The sequence below is a fragment of the Scyliorhinus torazame genome, chromosome 5, assembly GCF_047496885.1.
Source record: "Scyliorhinus torazame isolate Kashiwa2021f chromosome 5, sScyTor2.1, whole genome shotgun sequence".
Lineage (NCBI taxonomy): Eukaryota > Metazoa > Chordata > Chondrichthyes > Carcharhiniformes > Scyliorhinidae > Scyliorhinus > Scyliorhinus torazame.
Window position 1 is genome coordinate 164,717,987 of NC_092711.1, and position 16,254 is coordinate 164,734,240.

General features: G+C 45.9%; 1 long non-coding RNA gene across 1 annotated transcript; it reads right to left on the reverse strand.

Moving 5' to 3' along the window:
* Positions 1–1,792: 1,792 nt before the first annotated feature.
* Positions 1,793–7,097, reverse strand: LOC140420435 (uncharacterized). Its single transcript, XR_011946371.1, has 3 exons — positions 6,989–7,097; positions 6,800–6,871; positions 1,793–1,939 (listed from the first exon to the last, which is right to left on the reverse strand). It is a non-coding gene; the product is annotated as an uncharacterized lncRNA (long non-coding RNA).
* Positions 7,098–16,254: the final 9,157 nt, after the last annotated feature.

A 16,254-nucleotide genomic window follows, 5' to 3' on the forward strand; every position in this document is an offset into this window, starting at 1 on the left:
TTGCAGCAACTGAAGGGAAAGGAAGTGAATCCAGGGAGGGTGCAGACTCTGCAAAGCTTGGCCCAGGTCTCTCTCTTTTAAGGACATTGACATCCTTTGCTCCCTCAGCTTGACACATTTATTTGTCTGGCTAAAAGGATGGTCTCTTTCCTAATGGTCACAATTAAAGGGCTGCTTTCCCCAGGAGATGGCTGACATTTCATAGAATTTACAGATTATCATAGAATTTACAGTGGAGAAGGAGGCCATTCGGCCCATCGAGTCTGCACCGGCTCTTGGAAAGAGCACCTTACCCAAGGTCAACATCTCCACCCTATCCCCATAACCCAGTAAACCCACCCAACACTAAGGGCAATTTTGGACACTATGGGCAATTTAGCATGGCCAATCCACCTAACCTGCATATCTTTGGACTGTGGGAGGAAACCGGAGCACCCGGAGGAAACCCACGCACACACGGGGAGGATGTGCAGACTCCGCACAGACAGTGACCCAAGCCGGAATCGAACCTGGGACCCTGGAGCTGTGACGCAATTGTGCTATCCACAATGCTACCGTGCTGCCTTTAAGGGGACAGTAAACAGGACATATTCAACCCAGCCAATTACTTCCCTATCAGTTTATTTCCATCATCAGCAAACTGATGGAAGAAGTCATCAACAGTGTAATCAAACAGCATTTCACTGAGCAATAACCTGTTCGCAGACGCTCAGTTTGGGTTCCGCCTGGGTCACTCAGCCCCTGACCTAATTACGGCCTTGGTTCAAACATGGACAAAAGAGCTGCATGCCAGAGGTGAGGTGAGAGTGACTGTCCTTGACATCAAGGCAGCATTTGACCGACTATGGCTTCAAGGAGCCTTAGCTAAACTGGAGTTAATGGGAATCAGGGGGAAACCTCCGCTGGTTGGAGTCATACCTGGCATAAAGGAAGATGGTTGTGGTGATTGGAAGTCAATCATCTCAGCTCCAGGGCATCACTGCAGGAATTCCTCAGGGCAGTTTCCTCAGCCCAACCAACTTCACCTGCTTCATTACTGACCACCCTTCTATCAAAAGGTGAGAAGTGGGGATGTTTATGGATGACTGCACAATGTTCAACACCATTCGCGACTCCTCAGATATTGAAGCAGTCCATGTCGAAATGCAGCATGACCTGGACAGTATCCAGGTGTAGGCTGATAAGTGGCAAGTTACATTTGTGGTACACAAGTGCCAGGCAATGACCATCTCCTACAAAGGAGGATCTAACCACCGCGCCTTGACATTTAGTGTCATTCACATCACTGAATCCCCCACAACCAACATCCTGAGGGTTACCATTGATCAGAAATTGAACTGCACTAGCCATATTAATACGGTGGCCACCAGGGCAGGTCAAAGACTACAGCAAGTAACGCACCTCCTGACCCCCAAATCCTGTCCACCATATACAAGGAACAAGTCAGGCGTGTAATAGAATAATCACCACTTGCCTGGTTGAGTGCAGCTCCAACAACACTCAAGATGCTGCTCTACACCATCCAGAACAAAGCAGCCTGCTCTCCCTTCCACAAATATTCAAACCCTCCCAACACCGACAAACAGTGGCAGCCGTGTATACCATTTACAATGTGCACTGCAGTAACTCACCAAGGTTCCTCAGACAGCACCTTCCAAACCCACGACCACTACTATCTAGAAGGACAAGAGCAGCAGATACCTGGGAACCCCACTACCTGGAGGTTCACCTCCAAGTCACTCACCAGCCGGACTTGGAAATATATCGCCCTTCCTTCATTGTTGCTGGGACGATATCCTGGAACTTCTTCCCTGACAGCACAGGGGATGTACCTACAACTCAAGGACTGCAGCGGTTCAAGAAGGCAACTCATCACCACCTTCTGAAGGGCAACTAGGGATGGGCAATAAATGCTGGCCTCATCATCGACGTCCACACCCTGTAAATGATTTTTTTTAAATGTTATATCGGACAGAGATGTATCTAGTGTTATATGGAATGTATTAAATATATTATTGATGGTTCTGTCATAAAATACATATATTATTATTTCTAGTTTTATAGTAATATAATACTGTCCCTACATTATATATTTCCAGTCATTGCAGCACTGACAGAATCCATTTGGGAACTCAAGTCAATGCTGACTCTCTGTACGGCAATCCAGTCAGTGCCATTCCCCCCTCGATATCCCTGTTCACCTGAAAGCTTATTTTCTTCATATTATATTTTGAATTATTGATCATCTCGACTTCCACAACCCTTGTGGGCAGTGGGTTCCTGCTCATGCCCACTCCATGACTAAATAAAATTCTTCCTCAGGATCACCCCATCTCTAATCAGTAAATATACTTAGATGGAGAGTCTCTACTCTTGTGCAGGTTGTAGTGTGTTTAGATTTGTTCATCAGCATCAATCAGCACCTTCAGGAGAATTGGGAGTGGAAGGAAGTGAATCCAATCCGTATATTACACACATTTATTGTCCAGTAACATAGACACATATCTGTCTGGCAGCCTCTGTGTCCAGGACAGGAAGCAGTGAGCATGGATCTGTCAATCAGCCTGATTCAGTGCCTTCATGAGAATTGGGAGGGTGAATATTAGATACAGCAGAGTGAGAATGGAGGGAGAGTGTGTGGAATGGAGATTTGGAGCATTTGAGGGAAAGAGAGAGAGCAAACAATGTTCGATAGAAACTAGAATTGTCTGTTCTGAATTTCTATCCTGTACTGACAGTGATGACTTTTGTCAAATCTTCTTGCAGGAAGTTAGAATAAGAGGGGCTTGAGGCCGATATCTCAAACTAAATATCACGTCAAGAACTGTCTAAGTCACACAATACTTGGGAACCGAATATCATCGGTCTTGAATCTGGAATGAGAAATGTTTGTCTATTCTGTCTGCTTCAAAAGATTTTAAACATCAGTGTGTCTGGAAAAGCCACCGAGACACACACACCCGAGTGAGAGTGTTCCAGAGCACTGACTGTGGAAAGAGCTTTAACCAGTTACACAGCCTGATAAAACATCACACCATTCACAGTGGGGAGAGACCGTACACGTGTTCTGTGTGTGGACGAAGCTTCAACTGATCGTCCAACGTGGTGAGACGCAAGATCACCCGGACCATGGAGAAACCATGGAAATGTGAGGACTGTGGGAAGGGATTCAAAGGCCCATTCGGGCTGGAAAGGCATCAACGCAGTCACACTGGAGAGAAGGCGTTCACCTGCTCTGTATGTGGGAAGGGATTCACAGCCCCACATGAGCTGTAAAGGCATCAACGGAGTCACACTGGAGAGAAGCCATTCACCTGTTCCCAGTGTGGAAAAGGATTCACTGACATTGGCAACCTGCGGAGACACGAACGAGTTCACACTGGAGAGAGGCCATTCACCTGCTCTGACTGTGGGAAGGAATTCACTCGGTTATCCCACCTGCAGAGACACCATCGAGTTCACACTGGGGAGAGTCCATTCACCTGCTCTGTGTGTGGGAAGGGATTCACTCAGTTACCCAACCTGCTGGTCCACCATCGAGTTCACACTGGGGAAAGGCCATTCACCTGCACTGTGTGTGATAAGGGATTCACTCGGTTCGCCCATCTGCAGACACACCAGCGAGTTCACACTGGGGAGAGGCCATTCACCTGCACTGTGTGTGGGAAGGGATTCAGTCAATTATCCAGCCTGCTGAGCCACAATGTCACTCACACCAATGAGAGACCCTTTAAATGCTCAGACTGTGGGAGTGGGTTTAAAAGCTCTCAGGTACTGATGATCCACCAGCGCATTCACACTGAGGAGAGACCGTTCAGCTGCTCTCACTGTACAAAGAGGTTTAGAACCACATCAAACCTGATGAAACACAAGCGAGGTCACACCTAACCATGAAGCAGAATACCTGGAGGCCTTGTTCATTGTGGCCATGGACTTTAACCAGGCCAGCTTCAAGAGTGTACTGCCAAAATTCCACCAACACATCTCCTGTCCCAACAGGGACCCCAACATCCTTGACCACTGCCACACAAACATCAAGGGCGCCTCTCGATCCATCCCCCAACCGCACTTCGGAAAATCGGACCACAAGACGGTGCTCCTTCTCCCGGCATACAAGCAGAAACATAACGGGAGAATCCAATTAAGAAGGTCGTGCAATGCTGGTCTGCGGCAACGGAAGAGCTCCTGCGTGTCTGCTTGGAGTTAGTGGACTGGTCCATATTCAAGAACTCAGCAGCCAACCTAAACAGGTATGCCAGCACCATCACAGACTTCATCAGCAAGTGGGTAGAAGATTGCGTGAAGAAGGTAGTACGTTTGTTACCCAACCAGAAACTATGGTTATTCGGGAGATTCGGAAGGCCACATCTGAGGAGTTCAAGACAGGTGACGCTGACCTATACAAGAAATCTAGGTGCGACCTCTGCAAAGCGAACAGGGACATCAAAAGACAATACCAGACTAATTCAATGCATTCTATGTTCCCTTCAGCAGGAAACCAACAAACATTTGTCAACTGACCCAGCAGCCTTGGACACACCCATACCCAGCGTCACAGCCTCCCAAGTCAGATTGGCCTTCTTGAAAGTGAACCCTCGGTAAGCGGTGGGTCCTGACAGGAGCCCTGGGCGTGCACCCAGGTCCTGCACGGACCAATTGGCGGATGTGTTTCCGGACATCCTCAATCTCTCCCTACTCCGTTCCGAGGTTCCCACCTGCTTCAAAAAGACCACCATCCATACCGGTGCCAAAGGAGAACCAGGCAATGTGCCTCAACGCCTACCATCCGGTGTCCTTGACATCGATCATTATGATGTGCGTCGAGAGTTTGGCCATGAGACACATCAACTTCAGACTCCCAGAGTGCCTTGATCCACTGTAATTCGCATACCACCGCAACCGGTCCACCGCAGACGCCATGGCCCTACCTGTCCACCGCAGATGCCACCGCCATCTCCCTGGCCCTACACTCATTCCTGGAGCATCTCGACAACAAGGACTCCTATGTCAGACTCCTATTCATTAACTACAGCTCCGCCTTCAACACCATAATCCCAGGCAAGCTCATATCAAAACTCCAAAACCTAGGACTTAGCTCCTCCCCCTGCAATGGGATCATCAACTTCCTGACCCACAGACGACAATCAATAAGGATAAACGACAATGCCTCCTCCACGGTAGTCCTCAATACCGGGGCTCCACAAGGCTGCTTACTTAGCTCCCTATATGCAAAATTTGGCTCAACCTCCACCTCTGTGTTTGCTGATGACACGACCGTAGTGGGTCGGATCTCAACCAACAATGGGTCAACGTACAGGAGGGAGATAGAGAACCTAGTGGCATGGTGTAATGACAATAATGTCAGCAAAACTAAGGAGCTGGTCATTTACTTCAGGAAGCAAAGTATCGTACACACCCCTGTCTGCATTAATGGGGCCGAGGTGGAGATGGTTGACAGCTTCAAATTCCTCGGTGTGCACATCACCAACAATCTGTCCTGGTCCACCCACGTCGATACTACGACCAAGAAAGCACAAGAGCGCCTATACTTCCTCAGGAAACTAAGGAAATTCAACATGTCCACATTGAATCTTACCTTTTATTACAGATATACCATAGAAAGCATCCTATCTGGCTGCAGCACAGCTTGGTATGGCAACTGCTCGGCCCAAGACCGTAAGAAACTGCAGAGTCGTGAACGCAGCCCAGTCCATCACACGAACCTGCCTCCCATCCATTGACCTGTCATGGCTGATATGTTCCCAGTGCCCCATTCTATCCCTGCATCCCTGCAGTTTAGTTCCCTCAAATGCCGATCCAATTTCTGTTTGAAATCTTCCATTGACTTCATTTCCACACAACACCTGCCCCTCACAGGTAGCGAGTTCCAGGTCATTACCATTCACCGCATCAAAATATTCCCCGCCTCTCCAACTCGATTTTCAAATTTACTGATGACACCACCATAGTGGGTCGGATCTCAAACAATGATGAGACAGAGTACAGGAATGAGATAGAGAATCTGGTGAACTGGTGTGACGACCATAATCTCTCCCTCAATGTCAACAAAACGAAGGAGATTGTCATCGACTTCAGGAAGCGTAGTGGAGAACATGCCCCTGTCTACATCAATGGGAACGAAGTAGAAAGGGTCAAGAGCTTCAAGTTTTTAGGTGTGCAGATCACCAACAACCTGTCCTGGTCCCCCCCATGCCGACACTATAGTTAAGAAAGTCCACCAACGACTCTACTTTCTCAGAAGACTAAGGAAATTTGGCATGTCAACTATGACTCTCAACAACTTTTACAGATGCATCATAGAAAGCATTCTTTCTGATTGTATCACAGCTTGGTATGGATCCTGCTCTGCCCAAGACCGCAGGAAACTACAAAAGGTCGTGAATGTAGCCCAATCCATCACACAAAATAGCCTTCCATCCGTTGACTCTGCCTATAATTCCCGCTGTCTCGAAAGGCAGCCAGCATAATTAAGGACCCCACACACCCCGGACATATTCTCTTCCACCTTCTTCCGTCAGGAAAAAGATACAAAAGTTTGAGGTCACGTACCAACTGACTCAAGAACAGCTTCTTCCATACTGCCATCAGACTTTTGAATGGACCTACCTCGTATTAAGTTGATCTTTTCTCTACACCCTAGCTATGACTGTAACATTATATTCTGCAATCTCTCCTTCCTTTCCCATGAACGGTATGCATTGTCTGTATAGCATGCAAGAAACAATACTTTTTACTGTATACCAATACATGTGACAATAATAAATCAAATCAAATAAACCTGTCATATTCTTGTCCACCTCTCTAAAATCTCCCCTCGACCTCCTTTGCTCCGAGGTGAACAATCCCAGGCCTGACATGAACAAACAAACAGAATATGTTAATACCTGAGATCGAACGGGAATGTTTAATTTCTGTTTGAAAGATACTGGGAATATTGTCCTGGACAATTAATGATTGGAATGTTTACCTTGGGTGTGGGTGAATGGAATATATCAATCTGGTATCCTCCGACGTTCTAGTGAAAGTCTGGAATGTGCAGACGGGATGAAAAAGTTGATCACTATCTCTTGGAAATATTGACATGCTTTTAAAAAAAATTTAGAGGACCCAATTATTTTTTTCCACTAAAGGGGCAATTTAGCGTGGCCAATCCACCTGCCCAGCACTTCTTTTGGGTTGTGGGGGTGAGACCGACGCAGACACAGGGAGAACGTGCAAACTCCTCACAGACAGTGACCTGGGGCCGGGACCGAACCCGGGTCCTCGGCGTCGTGAGGTAGCAATGCTGACCACCGTGCCACCCAGATATATTTACACCCTGGCCCATGAACTTTATTTTAAAGAAATCCACATTTGAAAGCCCAGATACTACACGAAATATCACCACCATAACAGGGCAGGTAAGACCAACAGACACTCACTTTGATCTTTTCATCAGAGCATCTGAGAGTTAGGAATATGTGACATGATTTTGGGATACCGGTGTGGATGTGCAGATGTGATTTCTTACATGTGAAAAATAACAAGCCTAAATTCATGACGAAATGGACTGAAGACCGGGTCCCAAATGCACACAGCTACTGGAGACACAGCAGGAGATGAAATGTTTAATGTGGCCAGGGGATTGAGACACCATTGTGACATCATCAAGACATTGACACACTCCAGAGAGAAACTGACTTTGAAACAATCCGGATAGAATTAAACACACTGGACATGGGCAAAGTGGGAGTGAAATTAAAGCGATAATGGGACAATGAAGGGCTTGGGAGAAATAATACTGAGTAAGAACTGTCCACAAGTTGGATAAGAGTAATTAGAGAGCTAGAGAATCTTTTACATCCATGCTTGATCTGTTCCTTGAAGCATCTGTCCTAATGTGCCAGTGACCTAGAACTCACGGTGCTCCTTCAGGAGAAGAAAAGATCGAGTAGATGTTACTCCAGGTGGAGCCAGAACAGAACGGGAAAATAACTGAATGAAATTGAGTGAGGGGTCGGAGAGAGTTTTCCTCCCCCTCTAGGTGTGGACTGTAAAAATCCTGGAGGACCCCCTACTTCAGGTTTTCTTGCTAATTAATGAACGTTAAATTAAATTCTATGACTGGCTGTGGATTTATTTTGAATTTGATTGTTACACTTCTCCTGTTTTTATTCCTGTTGTGATTACGCTCTGGGTAAGGATGGTTGACAGGTGACAGGATGGGAAATTGTGGTTTGGGTCTTCACTGACCAAATGTTTTATTGATCCGAAAGGTGTAAAAGGGACCAAACTCCAGCAGAAATCAAGCAGAGCTGAGAAAAGTCGACTTGCTGTGTGGGAACAGGGAGATAAACAGCTCCCAGAGGACAGAGAAAACAAGAGTGCCTGGAATCCTAGACAACACCTGGGTGTCAAGGCCACCATGTTTTCACTGCTTGGCATGGGAATGCTGACTCCCTGTACCGGGGATGGAGCGTGGGGAAGACAATTGTTTGAGAGTTTGACGTGGCTTGGGTGGGTACAGATGGTTCAATGACAGGTTTTGTAATTGGTCCATGCGCAAGGAATCTTTTTAAAATCCTTGTCTGTTCTATGTGTCCCTTTATATTACTGTCTTGCTCACTGCTGCACTATTGCAGTTTCTGGGTTTGAACTACAGACTTTGGAAACACCCCGCTGCAAGCTGTTAGTTGAACTGGCCAAAGGGATTCCCCTCTGTGCTGTGTGGTAGGGTCCCGTGATGTCATTTTGATGGACTTGACTAGCAGTCAATCAGCTCAGATTTACCCCATTCTTCATTGTGATTGGTGGAACCCTTCAGAAACCTCTGAAGGGAAGGCTAGGAGAAGAAGCAATCTCCATTTTAATTCACTTCTATTTACACCTGGAAGGCAGCACACTGCAAGTCTGGACTCTCTCTATTTTTACCCCTCTGCCTGGAGATTTAAAATGCTTCCAGCCAGCCTGTGAAAGCGAAAGTAGATCTCTCTCAGCTGAGGGCTTGTGGCCAAATATCTTCCTCTTTCTGCACAACCTGGGAGCTGTTGGCAAGTTGTCATTTCCGTTCTGATTAAGCAACTGTGAGGCCAGAGCTCTGAGTTTTCTCTCACCTGTTGGACTCCTCCTGAGGGTTCAGGATAAAGAGAGGAGCCATTGAACATCCATTTAAAACTCTCATGTTGAGAACTTCAGTGAGGCTGGTTGTCCGTCTGGTGGTCCATCAATGACCCTGACTCCACCACTCCCTGGAGAAGAGAGATTCACAGACTCATAGACCTCAGGGGAAAGAAATATCCTCATCTGCGTCTTCAATGGGAAATCCTTTTTAAATGTAGTTCTAGTCTCTGCCACAAGGGGAAACATCCTCTCCACATTCTCTCTGTCAGTTCCACTCAAGATTTCACATGTTTCAATAAGATCATCTCTCATTTTTCTAAACTGCAATGGATACAGTCCCAACCTGTCCAACCCTTCCTCAGAGGGTTACCTCCCCATTCCAGGAACCGATGGAGTCAACTTTCTCTGAACTGCTTCTAATGCATTTCATTTTGAAATAAGGAGACCCAAACTATACACAGTGCTCTAAATATGGTCTCACCAAGGCCCTGTATAACTGCAGCAAAACATCCCAACTTTTATATTCCAGTCCCTTTGCAACAAATGACAATATTCAATTTGCCTTCCTAATCACTTGCTGTACCTGCAAACTAATTTACTATGGTTCCTGTACCAGGACACTGTCATGTGAGGGTACCTTTAAGACATGGATGTTTAAGCAATGTACCTTTAAGAAAACAGTGATGTCAGAATGGGTGGGGCTGAGCTTAGGTCAACCACTTTGCAGGTTTTTAGTTTCAGTATAAAAAGCAGCGTGTGTGTGTCTGTGTGTTTCCAGTGAGCTGCAAGTTTTGAAAAGAGCTGGGTGTGTGTCTGTGTTTTGCAGTGAGCTGGATCTCTACCATGAAAGTCTATCTCTGGATCATTTGGGTGATTTAAAGTAAAGCCTTTAACCTGATGTGATACTGTTTCAAGGTGTTAAGTCTCTTGGAAGTTTGAAGGAACATTTTAAGGAGTTATTTACTGTTGCAATATTTTCTGAGTTATCTTTGAAGTAAGGGGTGTTAAGAGATCCAAAGTTTATTTTAGATGTTAAGTTGAGTTCATGGAATAAACAGTGTTTTGTGTTTAAAAACCCACGTGTCCATAATTGTAATCCCACATCTAAGGAAAAAGCCGTGTGCTCGGAAAAGCAAGAAATCCATTAAAGGGAGAGGTTGGTTGAACTCCATGATACATTTTGGGGTTCTGAAAACGCCCAGATCTCGCTGTACCTCATGCTTCAGCAATCTCTCACCATTTAAATAATGTTCTGTATTATTTAACCCTTTCTGCCAAAGTGGACACATTCACATTTTCCCAAGTTATGCTCCGTCTGTCAATTTGTCCCCACTCACTTAACCTATTTCTTGTCTATTATTATTTGTCATTTGCAGACTCCTTAAGTTCACTTCACAAATTACTTTCCTACCAAGCTTTGTGCCATCATCAAATTTAGCTGCCATACATTCAATCCCATCACCCAACTCATTCATATAGTTTGTAAAATAGTTGAGGGCCCAGCACTGATCCTTGTGACATTCCACTTGTTGCATCTTACCAACCCAAACGTAACCCATTTATACCTACTCTCTGCTTCCTGTTAGCTAACCAACCTTCTAACCATGCTGATATGTTGCTCCTCCCGCCCACCCCACCATCCTGAGCTCTTATTATGTGCAATAACCTTTGATGTGGCACCCTGGGGAATACCTTCTGGAAACCTAGATAAACAGGTTCCCCTATATTGACATTCCTTGTTATTTCCTGAAAAAGACTCCATAAATTAGTCAATCCCAATTGACTCTCTGAACCATATTTTCAAACATTGTGTCAAAAACTAAAATCTCCTCTCCCCCTCTGGCTCCTTTACAATTAGCTTAAGAGAGACTCACTTTCAGTTAAAGAGCCTGTCAACCTCTTTCACCCACTTTCCCCAAAGTGAATGAATTTAAGCAGAAAAATACCACCAAAAATCAAATATTTTCAATGAAACAAGTTTATTCATGAAATAGAACATGGTTGTAAATAATATCGGAACATTACTTGCGGATCAAAGACAACCAGAGTAAAAGAGTAACCATGAAAGGATGTTCACAATATTCGGGACCCAAATGTTTCTCTTCGGTTCCTCTGTAGCTTGTTCCTCTGACTCCCCACTTTGAACACAGGAGCACAAAACCCTGGGTTCGAGACACCATCAGCCCTGATCATCCCCATCACCTGATTTCCCAGTCAGTCCTCCAGCAGCTTCCTGTCTATTAGTGTGACACCCATGGCAGATTCCCAACTGGGGCACAGGCCCCGTTCTTCTCAGCTAAATTCAGCCCTCAGCTCAGTTGCCTCGCTGTCATTGACACGATCAATAACGAGACAGAAAGGTGCCAGAGGCTTAAATAGGTAGACAGAACTTGTAGATTAGAATCTCTGTAAAGATCAGTAACTTCAAAACAAAAATCAAATCCCCAGTCAACAAATTAAAGGATCACATGACATGACTTGAGGTTTTATAACTTTTACTGGAACAAACAAACTAGAAGCAACATTAACTAAATATTATTTTTGTAGGAAACCTACACCATAAAAGTATCAGTCCAAAGTGATTCCTGAGGGTTCCATTCTTTTCTTTTCCCAATCTGGCAGCCTTTAACTCCAGAACTGTCTTTCACAGTGAAAGATTGGCGAGCTACCAGAAAACCGAGACTAACCATAAATAGGTCATTATTTGGTTGGCAAGATGTAACGAGTGGTGTGTCACAGGGATCAGTGCTGGGGAGTCAATCTTTTACAATTTATATCAATGACTTGGATGATGGGTCTGAAGGTAATGATTATTGAGTTTGCTGTTGATGCAGGCAAAAAGGAAAAGGAGGTGGTGTTGCACTGATAATAAGGAACGGCATCAGTACATTAGTAAGGGAGGATCTCAGATCAGGAATACAAAATGTGAAATCTGTTTGGGTGGAGCTAAGGAACAGCATGGGACGGGTTTGGTGCCAGAGGCACAGTGCTGCCACTCACCCCAAGGAGGTTGTACAGTTTTTTACAGAACTGTTGGCCTGTCTGGACGGTGTTGCTCACGGAGGTTACTGCCTCTGCCACCTGCACCCAGGCACGATGAATGGTGGCAGCTGGCTGCCTCCTTCCCGGGCCGCGGTACAGGGTTGCCCGCCTCTCCTCCATGGCGTCCAGCAGGGTCTCAAGCTCGGTGTCCGTAAAGCGGGGTGCCACTCTCCTCATTGCCATCTTGTTGGCTGGGATGGTGTGTGGGGAGTAAAGTGTGTTTATGCAGCTTGTCAGCCTCCTGAGTGTCAATCGTGAATCCGGCAAATCCGGCACCGTTTCTCATTGGAATGGATTGAGTTCCATGTTGTGCCGGTCCTGGCCCCTCAACAGTCGTTGAATTGGACCAGGTGCGGCATCAGTTTTGCTATCGTAGAACTCGCGAATCCTGTCCTAGCATCAACACTTAGTCTCAGGAATGGAAAATTTAGCCAAAGAAGTCTCCCAAAATTAGAGATCCAAGGAACGAGGGAGAATGAGGAATAAAGGATTACTAAGAGGCTGCATTGGAGAAATTAATGGGATTGAATATTGATAAGTCCGGGAGACCTGATATTCTACATCTCAGAGTGTTGAAAGAGGTTGCTATCAAGATCACAGATACATTGATGATCATCTTCCACAATTCTATAGATTCTGGAATGGTTCCTGCAGATTTAAGGTAGCAAATGTCACCCTATTGTTCAGGAAGGGAGGGAGAGAAAAAATGGTGAACTACAGACCTGTTAGCCTGACATCAGTATTGGGAAAATACCAGAATCTATTATAAAGCATGTGATAAATGGACACCTGGATAATAATAATTAACCTGGATTTATGATATGGAGATGCCAGTGTTGAACTGGGGTGGGCACAGTAAGAAGTCTTACAACACCAGATGAAGGAGCTGCGCTCCGAAAGCTAGTGATTCAAAACAAACCTGTTGGACTTTAACCTGGTGTTGTAAGACTTCTTAACATGGATTTAGGAATAGGTAATCATGTTTGACAAACCTTTTGGAGTTTTTGAGGATGTTATTAACAGAATTGATAAAGGGGAGTCCGTGGATGTGGCACACTTGGATTTTCAGAAGGTTTATAATAAACACCCCACAGGAGGTTAGTCAGCAAAATGAAAACACATGGGATGGGAGGTAATATACTGGCATGGATTGAGGATTGGCCAACAGGCAGAAAACAGAGAGGAGGAATAAATGGGTCATTCTCACCTTAGCAGTTGGGACGAGTGGGTTACTGCAAAGATCAGTACTTGGGCCCCAGCTGTTCATAGTTTATACAATGATTTGGATGTGAGGACTAAATGTAATATTTCCAAGTTCGTAGATGACACAAAACTGGGTGGGAATGTGTGTTGTGAGGAAGATGTAAAGTCTGGTATTGTCTCTTGGCATCCCTGTTGGCTTTGCAGAGCTCGTACCTAGATTTTTTTGCATAGGTCAGGATCGCTTCTCTTGAACTCCTCACACCCGGTCTTCAGTAGGGAGTGAATCTCCCGATTAAACCACTCTTTCTGGTTGGGTAACGTACGTACTACCTTCTTTGACACACAATCTTCTACACACTTACTGATGAAGTCTGTGGTGGCGCTGGCATACTCGTTTAGGTTGGCTGCTGTGTTCTTGAATATGGACCAGTCACTGACTCCAAGCGGTCGAGTAGGAGCTCTTCTGTTACCTCAGACCAGCACTGCACGACCTTCTTAAACGGATTCGCCCGGTCAAGTTTCTGCTTGTATGCCGGGAGAAGGAGCACCGTCTTGTGGTCCGATTTTCCGAAGTGCGGTCAAGGGATGGATCATCAGGCGCCCTTGATGTTTGTGTAGCAGTGGTCAAGGATGTTGGGGCCCCTGTCAGGACAGGAGATGTGTTGGTGGAAGTTTGGCAATACACTCTTGAGGTTAGCCTGGTTGTCCCCGGCCACGATGAACAAGGCCTCTGGGTATTCTGTTTCATTTTTATTTATAGTGGTTACAATTCATCAAGCGCATTCTTCACTTCCGCCTGGGGTGGGATGTAGACCGCCGTGATGATGACAGAAGTGAACTCCATGGAAGGCAGTATGGACGGCAGTTCACAGTCGGGTATTCCAGGCCGGGGATCAGTAGTTCGTCAGGGTCGCCACGTCCTAGCACCAGGAGTTGATGAGAAGACAAATCCCTCCACCCACTCCAGGTTCAGTCCTGGATGTGATTAACAGCAGGAATAACAGCAGTATCTAACCGTCATCACTTGTGAACCCTTTGATGTCTGAGCATGTTGGATGACTCCCTGCCCACAGTTACAGCAGGTGAATGGCCTCTTTCCAGTGTGGACTCGCTGGTGTGTCAACAGGGCAGATAAATCACACAATCTCCTACCACAATCAGAGCAGGTGAATCAAGTGTGAACTCGCTGGTATCTCCGCAATGTGGATGATGTTTGAAATCTCTTTGTGCAGTGAGAGCAGCTGAACAGTCTCTCCTCAGTGTGAATGCACTGGTGTTCCATCAGTACCTGAGAGCTTTTAAACCCACTCCTACAGTCAGAGCATTTAAAGGGTCTCTCATTGGTGTGAGTGACAATGTGGCTCAGCCAGTGATGACCGAGTGAATCTTTTCCCAGTCGGAGAGGTGAACGCGCTTTCCCCGGTGTGAGCTCGCTCGTGTTTCATCAGGTTGGATGAGGTTCAAAAGCTCTTTGTGCAGTGTGGATGCGCTGGTGGGACATCAGTAGCTGGGAGCTTTTGAAATCCCTCCTGCAGTCAGAGCATTTAAAGGGCCTGCTCTTGGTGTGAGTGACATAGTGGCTCAGCAGGTTGGATAATTGAGTGAATCCCATATCACACACAGAGCAGATGAACGGCTTCTCCCCGGTGTGAACTCGCTGGTGTGCCTGCAGGTTTGATAACTGAGTGAATCCCTTTTCACACTGAGAGCAGGTGAAAGGCCTCTCTCCAGTGTGAACTTGCTGGTGTCTCTGCAGGCTGGATAACTGAGTGAATTCCTTCCCACAGTCAGAGCAGGTGAAAGGCCTCTCCCCAGTGTGAACTCGTTCGTGTCTCCGCAAGTTGCCAATGTCAGTGAATCCCTTTTCACACTGAGAGCAGGGGAAAGGCCTCTCTCCAGTGTGACTGCGTTGATGCCTTTCCAGCTCGTGCGGGGCTATGAATCCCTTCCCACAAATAGAGCAGGTGAACGGCCTCTCTCCAGTGTGACTGCGTTGATGCCTTTCCAGCCCGTACACGCCTTTGAACCCCTTCCCACAATCCTCACATTTCCATGGTTTCTCCATGGTCCGGGTGCTCTTGCGTCTCACCGCGTTGGACGATCTGTTGAAGCCTCGTCCACACACAGAACACCTATACAGTCTCTCCCTGCTGTGAATGGTGTAGTATTTTTTCAGGCTGTGTCAGTGGTTAAAGCTCTTTCCACAGTCAGTGCTCTGTAACAGTCTCACACGGGTGTGTGTGTGTGTCTCAGTGCTTTTCCAGACACACGGATGTTTAAAATCTCTTGAAGCAGACAGAATAGACAAACATTTCGCCTTCTAGATTCAAAGGTCGATGATATTCGGTTCCCAAGAATTGAGTGACTCAGTCAGTTCTTGATGTGATATTTAGTTTGAGATATCGGCCTCAAATTCCTCTCGTTCGAACTTCCTGCAAACAGATTTTATAATAGTAATCATTGTTAGTACAGGATAGAAACTCAGAACAGACAATTCTAATTTCCAGCGAACATTCTTTCCTCTCTCTTTCCCTGAAATGCTCTAAATCTCAATCCCACACTCTCCCTCCATTCTCACTCTGCTGTATCTAATATTCACCCTCCCAATTCTCCTGAGGGCACTGAATCAGGCTGATTGACAGATCCATGCTCATTGCTTCCTGTCCTGGACACAGAGGCTGCCAGACAGATATATGTCTATGTTACTGGACGATAAATGTGTGTAATGTACGGACTGGATTCACTTCCTTCCCCTCCCAATTCTTCTGAAGGTGCTGATTGATGCTGATCAACAAATCTAAACTCATTACAACCCGTACAAGAGTAGAGACTCTCCATCTAAGTATATTTACTGATTAGAGATGGGATGATTCGGAGGAAGAATTTTAT